The 11088-nt window shown below is 47.2% G+C and overlaps 1 non-coding gene across 1 annotated transcript; it reads left to right on the top strand.

Annotated features, from left to right (window-relative positions):
* Positions 1 to 1434: 1434 nt before the first annotated feature.
* On the top strand, positions 1435 to 1643 carry LOC137313385 (small nucleolar RNA U3). The gene has a single exon (XR_010961037.1). It is a non-coding gene; the product is annotated as a small nucleolar RNA U3 (small nucleolar RNA).
* Positions 1644 to 11088: the final 9445 nt, after the last annotated feature.

The following is an 11088-nucleotide window of genomic DNA, read 5'->3' as shown; positions in this document are numbered from 1 at the left end:
CACCCTCTGTGTGAATCAATGATCACAGTGCTGGGTCACCCACTCACTGTGTGAATCAATGATCACAGTGCTGGGTCACCCACTCACTGTGTGAATCAATGATCACAGTGCTGGTTCACCCACCTACTGTGAGAATCAATGATCACAGTGCTGGGTCACCCACTCACTGTGTGAATCAATGATCACAGCGCTGGGTCACCCACCCTCTGTGTGAATCAGTGATCATAGTGCTGGGTCACCCACCCACTGTGTGAATCAATGATCACAGTGCTGGGTCACTCACTCACTGTGTGAATCAATGATCACAGTGCTGGGTCACCCTCCCACTGTGTGAATCAATGATAACAGTGCTGGGTCACCCACCCACTGTGTGAATCAATGATTGCAGTGCTGGGTGATCCACTCACTGTGTGAATCAATGATCACAGTGCTGGGTCACCCACCCACTGTGTGAATCAATGATCACAGTTCTGGGTGACCCACTCACTGTGTGAATCAATGATCACAGTGCTGGGTCATCCACCCACTGTGTGCATCATCGGTTCTTGCCAGGGTTGATGCTGAGAGATTGTTTCTCCTGGCTGGACAGTTTAGATAGGGGGCATCGTTTCAGGATAATGGGTCGGCCATTTAAGACTGAGATGAGGAAGAATTTCTTCACTCAGAGGGTGGTGAATTTTTGGAATTCTCTACTCCAGAGGGCTGTGGATGCTCAGTCGTCGTGTATGTTCAAGGTTAAGATGGATAGACTTTTGGATTTTTTTTATTCGTTCATGGGATGTGGGCGTCGCTGGCGAGGCCAGCATTTATTGACCATCCCTAATTGCCCTTGAGAAGGTGGTGGTGAGCCGCCTTCTTGAACCGCTGCAGTCCGTGTGGTGAAGGTTGTCCCACAGTGCTGTTCGGAAGGGAGTTCCAGGATTTTGACCCAGCGACGATGAAGGAACGGCCGATATATTTCCAAGTCTGGATGGTGTGTGACTTGAAGGGGAACGTGCAAGTGGTGTTGTTTTCATGTACCTGCTGCTCTTGTCCTTCTAGATGGAATCAAGGGATATGGGGATCGGGCAGGAAAGTGGAGTTGAGGTTGAAGATCAGCCATGATCTGATTGAAGGGCGGAGCCGTCTCAGGGGGCTGTATGCTCTCCTCCTGCTCCTATTTCTCACATTCTTATGTTCTTATGATCAGGACAGTAGCTGGAGACTGGTATCTACATTATGCAAATTAGTGCCTACTGGGTAATGGTTGTACGACAGAAACGCTCTTTCTTTTTCCCAGAATTATAAATTTACAAAGGGTGAAGCGGAGATTAATTGCGTTTTTATTCGATACCCTACCGGGTGCAATGAATGGTCGAAGAATTGGTCCGCGCTCAGCCTATGTTAAAGGGGGCTCGCTGAGGGTGGAGAGCGGTGTTGCGGCATCCTTTCAGTAAGACTATACTTTTAGGGATCATTTCTATAGTTTTTGAACTTGAGAAATGTGTTCTGAAGTGTTTGGTCTCACTAACCACGAGGAGGAGATGGAGCTTTTCCTTCTGAGCGTGAAGCGGGTTCCAAGTGTTGTTTTATACCAGCGCTTGTGGCCATTGATGACCGTTCCCTTCTCTCAGTGTGGAAGAAGGAAACGCATTCTGAGTGGTTAGTGTTTCTACAGCTCAATAGTAGCAATATTTGTACGTCAATTATTTTATATTTACTGGTGCTTCCCTCCAGCGAGAATGTAAGCCATCTCAGCCGAACTCATGCTGCTATCTGTTGCTCTCCCCTCCTTTTGTCGCTTTGTAACTCATCAGTAGGAGTGTGCACTGAACTGATTAGGTACAGTCGATGTAGTCTAGGGACACAAAATCTTGGCTTGCAGTCCTGATTAAAACGATGCCCCGCCTGCCATCTCAGGTGGATATTAAAGATCGCATGACACTATTTTGAAGAACTTGAGGGGAGTTCTCCCAGGTGTCCTGGTCAATATTTACCCCTCAACCAACATCACTAATACAGATTATCTGCCCAATACACCATTGCGGTTTGTGGGACCTTGCTGTGAGCAAATTGGCTGCGGCGGTTCCTACATTACAACAGAGGCTACACTTCAAAACTGCTTTGGGACATCCTGCGGTAATGAAAGGCGCTATATAAATGCGAGTTCTTTCTTTAGTAGCAGGAGGATTGGTGAATGGAACTTGGTGTGAGTTAGGATACGGGCAGCAGAGTTTTGATATGCTGAAGATTATGGAGGGTGAATGCTGGGAGGGCGGGATAGGAGAGCCTTAGAATTGTCGAGTTTGGCGGTAACAAAAGCATGGATGAGGCTTCAGTAGCACATGGGCTGAGGAGGACACAGGCTATATTCCGGAGGTGGAAGTAGGCAGTATTGGTGATGGAGAGAATCTGGGGTCGGAAGCTCAGTTCAGGTTCAAAAAGAACCCCGAGGCTGCGAATAGTCTGGTTCAGCCTGTGACATTAACCAGGGAGAGGGAGGGAGTTTTTGCAGGCACCGAAAATAATGGCTTTGGTCTTCCCAATATTAAATTGGTGGAAATTTCTGCTCATCCACTGATTGATATCAGACAAGCAGTGTGACGAATCAAAGGCAATGGAGCTGTGGAGAGAGCTGGAGGTGAGGTAGACCTGAGTGCCAGCAGCGTACATGTGGAATCCGACGAGTTTTCGGATGATGTTGCCAAGGGGCAGCATGCAGATGAGAAATAGGAGGGGGGCAAGGATAGATCCTTGGGGGAGTGGGAAGAGAAGCCATTGCATGTGATTCTCTGGCTACGACTGGATAGATACGAAATAAACCAGTTGAGGGTAGTCCCATCCAGCTGGACAATGGACGAGAGGAGAGGTGACTGCACGTCAAAAAGTACTTCTTTGGCTGTAAAGCACTTTGGGACGCCCTGAGGTAGTGAAAGGTGCGATATCAACTGCTTACCTGACAGGGGAGATCCCATTATGAGGAAGGCGCCAGATCAAGTGGAATCAGCTAGTACCAGTTTAGCTTTTGCTGATGTAGAGGTAGGATCCTCATGCTGGCCGGAGACCGGTCTAACACATTTTTCCAGTGAAGTGGAAACTGAATCGCAACGGACGTGGTGACAATGGAACCTGAGCACCTGGTCCCAGGGTATGAAATACCGTCAGGCTGACTGCGAGGGGGGGTGAAGGAACCTCGCCATGGCAATGAAATGACTTCGTGAAGAAGGTTCTTCCCAAAACCTGTGGTTTCAAGGCCGCGGATATCTTGTGCCTGCATGGTGGGAATGCGATCAGGCGAGCATTGGCATTGTCGAGTCTGGAGGTAACAAAAGCATGGATGAGGGTTTCCCGAGGAGCAGATACGTGGAAGTGACCTTTAGGGATGTCGCAGGATGGCAAAAGATGCCCCAGGCCTTCAAGGAGAATGGGAAGGGAGGGCCGCTGACATTTCTCACTGAGGAGCCTCTCTTCACACTCCCACTGGAGAAGGAACAGACGCTGATCCTCCATCAACGGAGGACAGGCCTCCTTCCTCATCCGAAGGACCGTCGAGAAGTTCCAGCACACGACACCAATGCAGAATCAGGACCAAGGCTCGGAAATGGACGGTAACGTAGAACCTGGACTGATGCAATTGGAAGACGTTAATGTTTGTCCTTTGTATTTTTAAAACGGCTTTCAAAATTGCTTGCATAAACGTGCGTAGTGTTAAAGCGAATACGCGATGTGCTATGACCCTGAACTACCTGTCCAGGGTCAAGAGGGACATGCTGTTCCTGCAGGAGTGCGGGAACCTGCACCTCAGCAACTATCGGCAGTGGTCACGCATGTGGACCCAGTAGCAATCGAACTGGTCGGGAATCAACGATAGTCAATCCTCGGGCCTGGGGATTCTGTTGGGAGGAGACCAATTCACCATCCCCGAGGTTAAAGAGGTGGTGGGTGGCCGCCTGCTCGTAGTCGACGTTCTATACAATAACGCCCCGCTCCGACTGCGGCCAACAGAAAAGGGAATCCAAACGTCTTCTACAAGCATGTAAAAAGTAAACGGATCGTAAGAGGAGGAGTGGGCCGATTAGGGACCATAAAAGAGATCCACTAATGGAGGCAGAGGGGATGGCCGAGGTAATAAATGAGTGCTTTACATCTGACTTTACGAAGGAAGAAGATGCTGCTAGAGTCTCCGTAAAGGAAGATATAGTTGAGATACTGGATGGGCTAAACATTGATAAAGAAGAGATACTAGAAAGGCTTGCTGTACTTAAAGTGGATAAGTCACTCAGTCCGGATGTGATGCGTCCTAAGTTGCTGAGGGAAGTAAGGGTGGAAATTGTGGAGGTACTGGCCATAATCTTCCAAACATCCGTCGATACGGGGCCAGAGGACTGGAGAATTGGAAATATTACACCCTTGTTCAAAAAAGGGGGTAAGGATAAACCCAGCAACTATAGTCCAGTCAGTTTAACGTTGGTGGTGAAGAAACATTTAGAAATGATAATCCGAGACAGAATTAGCAGTCACTTGAAAGAGTGGATTGATTAGGGAAAGCCAGCACGGATTTGTTAAAGGCAAATCGTGTTTAACTGATCTGACAGAGTTTTTGATGAGGGCAATGCATTTGAGGTGGTGTATATGGACTTTCAAATGGTGTTTGATAAAGTATCGCATGGTAGGCTTGTCATCAACATTGCGGCCCATGGAATAAAAGGGGCAGCAGCAACATGAATACAGAATTGTCTGAGTGACAGGGAACAGAGAGTAGTGGTGAACGGTTGTTTTTTCGAACTGGAGGGTGGTGTACAGTGGTGTTCTCCAGGGGTCGCTGCTGGGACTACTGCTTTTCTTGATATTTAATAATGACTTGGACTTGGGTGTACAGGGTACAATTTCAAAATTTGCAGATGAAACGAAACTTGGAAGTGTAGCGAACAGTGAGGTGGATCGTGATGGATTTCAAGAGGATATAGGCAGGCTGGTGAAATGCCAATCACCTTAAATCTATGCAGATGAAATTGAACGCCGAAAAATGAGAAGTTATACATTTCGGTAGGAAGAACGAGGCGAGGCAATTTAAATTAGAGGGCACAATTCGAAAAGGGTACAGGAGCAGAGAGATCTCAGGGTATATGTGCGCAAATCATTGAAGGTGACAGGGCAAGTTGTGAAAGCGGTTAAAAAAAGCATACGGGATCCTGGGCTTTATAAATTGAGGCATAGAGTACAAAAGCAAGGAAGTCATGATGAAAGTTTATAAAACACTGGTTAGGGCACAACTGGAGTATTGAGTTCAGTTCTGGGCACCGCACTTTAGGAAAGATGTGAAGGCCTTAGAGTGGATGTAGAAGAGTTTTATTAGAATGATTCCATGGATGAGGGACTTTAGTTACGTGGATAGAGTGGAGAAGCTGGGGTTGTTCTCCTTGGAACAGAGAAGGTCGAAAGGAGATTTGATAGAGGTATTCAAAATCATGAAGGGTCTGGACAGAGAAGATAGAGAGAAACTGTTCCCATTGGCGGAAGAGTCAAGAAACAGAAGGCATAGATTTAAGGTGACTGGCAAAAGAACGAAAGGTGTCATGAGAAAAAAAAACTACACCGCGAGTGGTTAGGATCTGAAATGCTCTGCCCGAGGGGGTGGTGGAGGCAGATTCAATCATGGCCTTCAAAAGGGAACTGGATAAGTACTTGAAAGGAAAAATGTGCAGGGCTACGTGTATAGGGCGGGGGATGGGACTCGCTGGATTGCTCTTACATGGAGTGCACGTGGACTCGATGGGCCAAATTGACTCCTTCCATGCTGTAACCTTTCTCTGATTCTAATGTGTACGCCCCGAAGCTCAGGAGCTAACGGCTGGCGGTCTTCCAGCATCTCCCGATGCCGCTGGCGTTCTACTGGTCGGTCTTTCTCGCAGGAGACTTCAACTGCATCCTCGATGACGCTGGACGATCCAGCAGGGGCGGGGGAATACTGGACACCACGTCCAAACTCCTGATGGAAGCGGTGAAAGATGCAAAACTCTGCGACGTCTTCCGCAAACCTGACACCTGGTCCAGGCCGGGCGGGACCATCCGTTCCAGGATAGACTTCCTGTTTGTGTTCCCAATGATCAAGGTCTGATCCACCGACGTCCAACCGGTGTTCCTCTCTGACCACTGCCTCCTACTGGCCGACTGCTAATCACAGGAGGACGAGAGGGTGGGCAGGGGGAGATGGAAGCTGAAAGTGACACTGTTGACCCTGGAGAATATCGAGGATCTAAAGAGGGATTATACAGGGTGGAGGACCGTGAAACCCCTCTTCGACTCCACGGTGCACTAGTGGGAAGCGATCAGGGCCAATATCAACAGGTTCTTCATCCTCAAAGGTGTTCAGAAAGCAATAGAGAGACAGAGGGAAGCGTCACAACTCCAGAAAAGCAGGCAGGATCTGCTCTAGTTGCAGTTAATGGGGGTCGATGTCGGGGAGGATCTCAGAGAGGTGAAGGGCCAGCAAGCCTCGCTCTTCACCTCCGAGGCTTCAAAGATCATCTTCCGACCCAGAGTCCGCTCCATGGAGCAGGGTCAGAAATGCTCGCACTTCTTCTTCCAGAATCCTCACAGAGAGACCTCCGTGATCAGCAGCTTGAAGGAAAAAGAAGGCTCAGTGATGACTTCACGGGCCGACACACTGAGGGTCAGCAAGTCCTTTTATGCCGGGCTGTACGACTCAAAGCCCAAAGACACCACGGCCTCTCAATCTTTCCTGTCCTCCATCAGGGAGGATTTAGAGGACAGCGAGCAGCAGGGCATGGATCCGCCACTGACCATGGACGAGCTGACAAAGGGCGTCTGGTCCTTCGAGAAGAGTAGAACTACCGGGAGCGATGTCTTACTGGTTGAGTTGCCCACGGCTCTGAAGGACTGGATAGGCCCAGACCTGCTGGAAGTGTACAGGGGTATGCTTCTAGCAGGCAGTATGTCAGAGTCCATGAGGAAAGGCATCATCATCCTCATCTACAAGGAGAAAGGGGAGAGGGAAGAAATCAGAAATTGGCCACCCATTTCCTTGCTAAATGTCGATTAGAAGATTCTGTCTCAGGTCATCGCCAATAAGCTCAAGTCTGCTCTGGAGCTGGTGATCCACCCGGATCAGACCTGTACTGTACCCGGCAGGACGATCTCCAATAGCCTTGCGTCACTCAGGGATACGATCGCCCATGTGCAGGTCAGCGGGGTGAACAACTGCCTCATCAGCCTGGACTAGGAGGAGGCCTTTGACAGAATATCCCACACGTTCATGATGGACGTGCTCTCCAAAATGTGTTTTGGGGAGGGAATCCGCGATTGGATCTTACTGCTCTACACAGACATCTGTAGCACAGTCCTAATCAACGGGCAGGAGTCGGAGAGCCCTCCATTCAGATCTGGAGTCAGGCAGGTCTGTCCTCTCTCCGCGGCCTTGATCATATGTTGCATCAAGCAGATTGTTGCGTTCATCAGGTAGGATGCAGATATCAGTGGGTGACTATCCTAGGCAGCGGATGCTCTCAGGTTAAGTCCTCCCAACACATGGATGACGTCACCGACGTTTGCTCCGATCAGCAGTAGGTTCACTGTCCTCAGAACTACCGTGAGCTTCCCTCGAGGCTGCGGTGGGGAGGAGACCGTCGTCCATCTCCTGGTGGGCTGCTCTTTGGTGCAGAAGGTCTGGAGACAGATGCGTTTGTATCTGTCACGGTTCATCCCCAACGCCTCAGTAACACAAGATGCTGTGCTCTACGGGCAGTTCCCCGGGACGCACACCAAGACAGATATCAACTGCTGCTGGAAGACCATCAACTCGGTGAAGGAGGCCCCTGGGTCCGCCTGAAACCTGCTGGTCTTCCAGCTGATGGAGCTGTCCATGACCGAATGTTGCCAACTGACATACTCCAAGGACCAGGAGTACGTGCTGCGGGATACAATGAAGCGAGGTGCAGCCTATGCAAAAGGTTTATGGGGAAATGCCACCGTGCAAGGCCATTTCACCATGTATTGTAAAGAAAGTACTGGAAGAATAAAATTTTGGGGCACAGATACACAAATCACGAAAAGTAGCAACACAAGTTAAAAAAGGCAAATCAAGCATTGGGGTTCAAATCTAGAGGCGTAGAATTGATACGCAAAGCAGTTATGTTAAACTTGTGTGGAGCCTTGTGAGGCCACACTTGTAGAATTGCGCACAGTTCTGGTCTCCATATTAGAGAAAGATATAAAAGTATTGGAGAGAGGGCAAAAAAGATTCACAAGGATGATACCAGAAGTGAGAAGATACACTTATCAGTAAAGGCTGAACAGGCTGGATCTCTTCTCTGCAGAAAGGAGAAAGCTGAGGGGTGACCTGATAGAGGTCTTTCAGATAATGATGTGGTTTGGTAGGTTAGACGTAGAGAAAATGTTTCCACTTGCGGGAGTCCAAAATTAGAGGTCATAAATATAAGATAGTCACTAATCAATCCAATAAGGAATTCAGGAGAAACTTATTTACCAAAGAGTGGTAAGAATGTGGAATGTGCTACCACATTGAGTAATTGCGGCAAATAACACAGATGCATTTAAGGGGAAGCTCGATGAGCACAAGATGGAGAAAGGAAAACGATACCCTGATAGGGTTAGATGAAGTGGGGAGGGAGGGGGCTCGTGTGCAGCAAAAAAGCTGGCATAAACCAGTTGGGCCGAATGGCCTGTTTCTGTGCTGGATTTTCGATGTAACTCAATGTACTATTTTGAGGGTGATGGAAGAGCAGACGGACCGGGGGGCGTATATTCACAAATCTTTGAAGGTAGCAGGGCAAGTTGATAAGGCGTTCAAGCAAGTGTATGGGATACATGGGTCTGTAAATAGGGGCATCGAATACACAAATAGGGAAGTGATGTTAAACCTTTACAAAAGACTGGCTAGGCCTCAGCTGGACTATTGTGTACAACACTGGGCATCACACATTAAGAAGGATGTCAAGGCCTTGGAGAGGGTACAGAGGAGATTTACCAGAGTGATGCCAGGGATGAAGGACTTCATTTTTGTGGAGGGATTGGAGAAGCTGGGCTTGTTCTCCTGAGATCAGAGAAGGATAAGGGGAGACCTAATCGAGGTGTTCAAAATAATGAGGATTTGTACAGAGCAAATATGGGAAACTGTTTACTCTGGCAACTGGATTGGTAACCAGAGGACATAGGTTTAAAATAATTAACAAAACAACTAGAGGGGAAATGAGGAGAATATTCTTTCACACAGAGGGTTGTTAAGCATTGCCTGAAAGGATGGTGTCCCTTATAGAGGTTGTCGTCGTGTCAGAGACTCAACATTCATATTCTTACTGGGGAACTGCAGGAACAGAGTGAAACGGGTCTGCTTGTGTCCCTGGATTCAATGTACAATGTAGAGATATCTGTAAAATTTAGAAATGAATCTCCAGGAGTGAACATGGTCAATACAATTACATGAAAACTGTAAATGAAGCCGCTGATTTTCGGACCAGTCCTTTCTGAGCACAGCTTTTCACTTTATTCCTGAGAGAGGTCTCATTAAGACAAGGTTCTGAACTTTGAGATGTTTGTGATATATCCACGTCATCATTTACATCGGAGTCAAAGCTGCTGATGTATTGTGTTTGTTCAGATGACTGTAACTAATAGCAATGATCAGGGGTATAACCGTGTCAGTGGAGATTTACCCGCTGTATAAATCAGGGATCGCTGTAATGAATCCACACAGACTGCGTGCCGGAGCAACGCTTTCCAGGCCAACAGAAGTCATTGCTTCTCACAGAAATGGGATATTCACTAATGTATCAGATAGAATGTATTTATTATCCTGTTCTTGCAGCCGTTGGGGTTCCAGGTAAGCCATTATCTCAGCTGTTCATGGTGTAAATCGATATTAACTCTGCTGCTGTATTTGACACGATTTTTCTCCCATCGTGTATTACACAGTGGACTGTTCTGTTCTATCAGTTGATTGACTGTCCTAAGTCTCTTTCTTTTTGTCTTGCAGCAGCTGCATTTTATGCGTTATGATCTTGTATATCTAACCTTGTCATTGTTACTGAAATATTCTCTGTACTGAATGTTTTGGGATCAGGTGTCTGGGCTAATAGCTGGTATCAGACCACCAGGAGCTGTTAACAGTTTCATGTTTTGGAACTAACCTGTCCTGGAATATTTTTTTCATAAATGTGTTTTCAGTGATTGGTCATGAGACAGCTCAGGGTCTCAATGTTACAAGGAGGCAGTGCAATGTCCTCTCTCCAAGATAACATGGTTCAGTTTAACAGGGATTTCAATGTATTTTTTGGTTGTCACTGTTATGAAAGATTATTTCGTTGTATGTGTATCTGACGCCGCTTCAGATGTCTGGTTACTGAACTGAGTTTGATGCTGATTCTATCACATCTCATTCTCTGATTAACTGTGGATGAATTCACTGTAAAATGCAATATTTTTGAGGTTATGTTGTATCAGTTTGCACTTTATCTGTTGGAAACATGAGCTCTTCTATTTATCTGTAGATTGCAAGTAGCAGCGGTGATGTTGGTGTTTTGTTAATTGAACAATGCCGCCATCTAACGGTGTACTTTGTAATTAGAGGAGAAGGAATTTCAATTATTGTGAGGTGTGTCTGGAAGAGGGGTACAATTCTGTTTATTCCATGCGTTATAGATGAAGTGAACAGTGTAGGTGAACAGGTGGAGACTTGGATGATCTGTAGAAACGTTAAACTATTCACAGTGGCTTCACAATTTAATAAACTGACATTAAGAATAGGATCGTTGGAACACGGGGCTGGTGAAGAGAAAGCAGGCGCAGAATGTTAGGATTTACTCGGATGCGAAAAGGCGCTTTGAAAAAGAGAGTAGAGAGAGTGCGGGGAGATAGATAGGAGAGATAGAGAATGAAAACGAGATGGAGGGGGAGTCGGAACGAGAGAGAGACAGAGAGAGACAGAGAGAGCGGCAGCGTTGTGAACAATTCTTCGGAATGAACTGCTGAAACTTCCAATTCAATTATGAAGAGCAAATGAGACTTGAAGGCGTTATTAGGATGTTGTCAGATTCTGAGAGTTTTATTGTACTCTCGCCGGGTGTGTTTATT

The sequence above is a fragment of the Heptranchias perlo genome, unplaced genomic scaffold (assembly GCF_035084215.1).
Source record: "Heptranchias perlo isolate sHepPer1 unplaced genomic scaffold, sHepPer1.hap1 HAP1_SCAFFOLD_47, whole genome shotgun sequence".
NCBI lineage: Eukaryota > Metazoa > Chordata > Chondrichthyes > Hexanchiformes > Hexanchidae > Heptranchias > Heptranchias perlo.
This window is presented reverse-complemented; position numbering and strand designations above follow the sequence as displayed.